At 32.5% G+C, this 6,113-nt stretch overlaps 1 protein-coding gene across 1 annotated transcript in view; it reads right to left on the bottom strand.

Annotated features, from left to right (window-relative positions):
* The window catches only part of dpr1 (defective proboscis extension response 1), a 395,482-nt gene that overhangs the window by 30,276 nt on the left and 359,093 nt on the right, over nucleotides 1–6,113 (bottom strand). The window lies entirely within an intron of this gene.

The following is a 6,113-nucleotide window of genomic DNA, read 5'->3' as shown; positions in this document are numbered from 1 at the left end:
CTTCAGCAGGATCATCGATGAAATTAGCGGAGATTGAAGTTTTCGAAGCGAATCTTCTCTGTCGTACCATAACCGCCGTTCGCAATTTTTCGCTAAATTTGTCTCGACTATTCCGGCGAGACATCAAATCCTTTCTCTCTAGCCACCGTAATTTCTAAGACAAATCTCGAAATTACCTTCCTGGCACGAATCAACGCCTTTTGTTAAGCGAACGATCTTTCCACTCGACTAAACGAGGGTATTCACAAATGTGACAATAAAATTAGAATCCTCTGAGATGTCATTTGAGACTTCAGCTTATATATACAGTTCACGTAACTTTCGTATTGTTTATACACAAAGAATGATTTGCTGATATATCTAATAGTTTAGCTAAATACAGAAAATACTGAAAATAATTTTGTTAGACCATCAAAATAATTGCGTTGGATGTTCAAACATGATGAGAACAATGCTGCAAAAAGTTTTAACATTCTACATTGAGAAATATTTGGTATATTTGGTATATTTGGTATATTTATTTAGAGGGGATTATTAAAACTTTATTTTGTAATTATTTCATAATGATTGTGTTGAAAGTCCGACAATTATCGGCGCGTAATCATATAACAAAAAAATTGATTGAATATATAACATCTAACTTTGACCGTTCGGTGTTCTTTACTTTATTCGATTTGATATATTTATTTCGTTGATATGTGACTAACTACATGTATTCTTTACTACTCTTTTATCTAAAAATTATTTAACTTTCAGTTAAAATTTGGCTAAAATAACCAAAATTATATCGTTCAAAATTTGATTAGAACAACAAATTTGGATACAATAATTAATATCAAATTTTGATAGAACAACATGATTTTTAAATAAGAAAGTACTAAATTTAGTCACATATCAACAAAATAAATGGTTATATTTCTTTCTAGCGATCAGTTTGAGCGTCCTACATAATTTAATAGTCCAACAGAATTATTTTCAGATATCTAGTAAAATTTTTAGATACTTCGGCAAAATCATTTTTTCGTATGGAACAAATTTTATACCATGCATCAAATTATTACATACACAAATAGCAGAGAGATTTATTCAATATTCTAAATTATCGTGTATGACTTAAAGAACTTTAAAAGAGGCTTTTTTATATCTATCAAATTATTGTGCACACAAATAGCAGAGAGAGAGAGAGAGAGAGAAAGAGAGAAAAAGAGAGAGTTATTTTTATCCTAAATTATCATATATAAATTTAGATAAAAGAAGGCTTTTGACTTGATTCCCAAATAAAGCAAAAAATACCGTCACTGAAGCGAGACTTCTCAATATCGAGAAAAATTAATCTCACAACGAGAGCGTTGAATTTTTGGAGCGATCCACTATCCGTTGCAAAGGGACCACCAGTTTCGATCGGTAACTTTGTAAAGGTAATCTACCAGGTTTTAGTGCCATGTAATAAAATCGTCGCGGACCGTTCCGTTTCGTGCGCGGCGGGGCAATTTCGCGCGTCGAATGAATCCCTCGGAGGAAAGAGATGCTGCGACAAGCTCCCCGTTCGGTAGTACAGCTCGCGTTGCATCGCAACCCGTAAAGCCCGTCCGGAATACTATCGTCTGTCCACGGCGATTGCGAAACCATCGAGCGTCAAATGTGTATGTTTGCAAGCGATTACGCGCGAGCTATTTTTTTCCTTTTTTTTTCCCCTGGATTCACGTTCGGACGCAGCAATATGGCACGCGTAAACGATACAGACTGACGGAGTTAAAAAAAATCTGTTAGATTGTCTTCGACCTGGACATTTATAGGTTTTATTCAACTGACGTTTCAAATACGTATTTTGCGGCTAAATGATGTACACTGTATATTCTTCGTCGTATTGCGAATCTGACGTAATTCAATTTGATCTGATCCATAGTAATATTCTGTAATATTCTGAAACGCGATATTTGTCAATATTTTATAACGATGAAAAATATCTTCTGTGATATTTCTATGATGTAATATTGTGTTTGCAATGATCAAAAATTCAGTAACAAGTCGTTTATTAGAAATCGTTATTATTTTATGTGATGTGTGTGTTTTTAAAAATATTTTTTAAATTCCAGCTTCTGATTTAACGCGCGCGCGGATAAAAGTATATATGTATATTCACTTAACATGTATTCGTTATTTTATTCTGTTATTTGTGATAAATTATTTTGTAACAATTGTACTTGCTTTATATTATTTACATAATAAAATATGTAATTAAAATACTATATATTATACAATAACATATATATATTTTTAAATTGTTTAATTTCATTGTTTTATTTAAATTAACGACATGAAGTAAAAGCAGTAGTAGACCTACAGAAATAATTAAAAGTAACTCAAATTGATTATAATTTGACGTTACAAATTTAATAGTATAATCTCAAATCTCAATTATAATGTATTACTAATTACTGTAATTACTTTAAATAAATAATGATGTTTTACTTTAATATGCTCAAAAATAAGTGTACTAATTAAAGATCAATTTGAAGTAATGTGTGCTTGAGATAACGTGCTGATTATTCATCTCAACGCAATGTAAAGTTAACGCCGTACAAAGGATTAAATAGCGTCATTCAATCCAGATTAAATTTTTTTCTCATGAAGGAAGGAAGCTAAACTGATGGGAGCGAAGTAGATACCAAAGAATTTCGTGCTGCAATCTAGTTGCATTATACGTTAGAAGCATAGTTAATTTCACGTGAGAATTATTTTACGAGATCTCTGAAAAATGTTATTATGCCGGCCTGACCGTGGTAGCTTCTTGACTTTCGTACGAAAACATCTCGTTTCTAGCGGAATATGTAGAGCATGGTGTACCCGAGGGCGACGTTATACTTTAGCCGTGGATAAGACTTTAATTAAACGAAAGGTAATTTGCTTAAGTGAGTGCTGCGCTTTTCAAGGCGCGCATACATCTCGGGACAAATACTGTCGCGCGGTTTCTTTACAGTCTGCGATGGCGCGTGCAAAACTCGACGCCCGGTAATAAAATGAAAATTTTATTCCATTTACACGTTCTTTCTCACTCCGCTGCTTTTTGCCCATTGTTCCATTTCTGCGTAAGAATATTCATGAAAGTCTTCACTTCGCGGCTTCACATTTCTGCGATTAAGGGATAATGTTTTACGGAATGCTTATCTAATTCGATCTAGTAAAGCTAATTATTTAAATTACTTGTATATTTTCTCTACAGTGAATGAAACACTTCTAATTTTTCAATATTGTTGATTTTACTATGTTTATACAATATATACATCTTAAGGGGATCTTAAAGACAATTAATCATAGTGTAAGTAGAAGTCACAGATGATTTACGTGTCACTGATTTACTACATCAATATCTCATATAGACAGCAAAAATACATAATAAATTTTCGTATAACAATAATGTTTTAATTGGTGTCTAAATCCAATTCTAAGAACTCCATGTTGTTTCTCAACTCCACGTTATGCAAACTAATAGTCTGGTGGACTACAATTTCATAAGTACAAATTGCACAGCTTTTACATGAAGCAAAGCTTTTATATAAAGTATGTTGTCACGACGTAATAGCTCTAGAGTGCCATATTGGACTAAGAAATGGTAAAGAAGATTTCAATTTTGAAACTTTTTGACGTTCTCGGCATAAACTCCACCTCACAGACACGTATTAATGCGTATACTTTAATCTTGGAAAAGGACTTTCAAATCAGTAAAAGAGGATAAAAGTAATTGTCATATAAAAATATGATTTACCTAATACAGAGTTTAAGATCCCCTGAAGTCGATTAAAATTAATTTAAATTGCATCTTTAACTTTTGAATATACCAAATGCTTGACAAATGCGAAAAAGTATGAATATCTTTATCAAATTTAAAATGGATCTTTCTCTATTATCATCATAAATCTTTTCTACTACTACTGCTGAAATATCGGACTTTCCAGCCCCGTCAGCAATGGCGGGAGAGAAAGTAAGCAATATTTTGCATGTAACAGGCAGGCGGCGGAAAGTAAGCAATATATCCCACATGAATATATTTTGTTGACTGACCGCAACGATACGTCAGGCTGGAGTTTCAACCGATGCGAAAGCCTCGAGGCGTTTCTGATATCGGAAGTATTTCAAGTACTTGGAGGATATTGGATACCCAAAAGGTAGATGTATACAACGCCTCGAATTACAAGTAGCTTCGGGATTTCGAGATGCAGCCCGATACTCTTCGTATATGCATTACTATTGAAATACTGCAGCAAGTGTGCGTCTTCCATACAGTCTAGCGTATGTTTCACCTTTAAATTGTGCCTTTTCTATCTAACTAATCCGCGTAAAGTTACGCGATAATTAACCAGTTCATTAGCAGGTTGAATGCAAACATAAATCGCACGCTAGAATTTTTCGTTTCAGCGAAAAATATCAAATAACACGACTAAAATAAGTATAGCTATCACTTACAATTAGTGTAAAATTATACGAAGAAACATGGTTTTATATTGAAATATCTAAAAATTTACCTAAATACAGATCTGAAAATAAACTTTATTGGACTAATAAAATAATTACGTACGACATTCTAACTAATTACTACAATATCACAATTTTTATAACATTGCTTATTCATATTTTTTCCTATATATAATTATTTTGTTCAATAAAATTATTTTTAGATTTGTATCTACCTATATTTTTAACTACTTTAGTAAAATCGTTCTTTCCGTGTAAAGGTGAATTGTTTACAAATATGTACGTTAATATGTACGTGTTTTATTTTTTTTCTTGCACGTGTTCTTTCGTCCATTTTAATACTTCTTTGTTCTTATGACAATCTTGTGAAAAAAAAAGATAAAGTAAGAGATCCCCTCTCATATTTATCGTAAGTCAAACGAGGTGAGAATTGTTGAAAGAGATAACTCGGGCGTAACGCCCTTGTAAGACTTAGAGGGTTAAACGTTGCTCGGCGATCGAGATGCGTAGTGCATCGACAAGATGCAGGTATATGCGATCAGCAGGAAGTGCATCATGAATATGGTGAAGGAAAGTGAGAAAGAGAGAGAGAGAGAGAGAGCGAGAGAGAGAGAGAGAGAGAGAGAAAGAGAGAGAGAGAGGGGGGGGAGAAAGAGTGAGTGAGGAATACCGGGGATGGCATCGGTGACGATAATGATGGTTGCGGTGACGACTGCGATGCTGCGGTTCAGCAACTACAATTCAATTCGATGTTGGATGCATGTTTGATCGGATGTGTCGAAGATGAGAAGAATAAGAACGCTTTCTCTCGTTAAAAATCAATATTCGATTCTATAAAAGAGATAAGGTAACTGTCCCTAATAGTGCTCGTGAATTAATTATTAAATAACTTTAATGTAACAAAAAAATTAAAATTTTCTTATGATATTTCTTAATCTAAAAAAATATTAATGTTTTATAATTTTCAATAAAAAAAAAAGAAAATATTTTGCCCCCATTAGATCCTTTAAGGGGCGATGACCCTATTAATGTGCTCTCAATTTGTGTCTTTCCGCATTTGACTCATTTTAATATATAGTTACTAAAATAGTTACTAAAATAGATAATAGATATAACCTAATTGTTTAAGTTAATATTGCATAAATTATTATTTTAATTATATTTACAGTTTCAATGTACATTCATAATGCAACGCTTTCAACTTTCCAATACAAAGCATTAGTATGTATTAATATAGAAACAAGTAATAAATTTTGCGATATTACTGGACATAAATTCCTCTAAATTGTGATATGTATCTTTCGAAAAATGTTTACTATACTTTAATAGTTAAAAAATAGAATATTATCCTTGGTATCGTATACATTAATAATTTAACTTAATTAAAAATAATCTTTTCTTATTTATTTGCTAATTTTATTTATGGCTTATTTAAACAAAGGCACACTAATAAAAACGGACACAGTAATGAAGACAATTTCTCTACATATGACGGTTAGAAAAAAATTTGCAAGTTATATCTCCAGCAACTTTCCTTTAAAATTGAACGTTCATTCATGTTCGAGTGTGTCATTGTCGGTAACCGATCTTTCCGACGATTCAAAGAGAACCATGTTGGATCCTTGGAAATGTCCACCGAC

Source organism: Acromyrmex echinatior, chromosome 13 (genome assembly GCF_024713525.1).
Source record: "Acromyrmex echinatior isolate Ae372 chromosome 13, ASM2471352v2, whole genome shotgun sequence".
NCBI lineage: Eukaryota > Metazoa > Arthropoda > Insecta > Hymenoptera > Formicidae > Acromyrmex > Acromyrmex echinatior.
The sequence above is the reverse complement of the archived record's forward strand: the minus strand, read 5'-3'. Positions and strand labels throughout refer to the sequence as shown.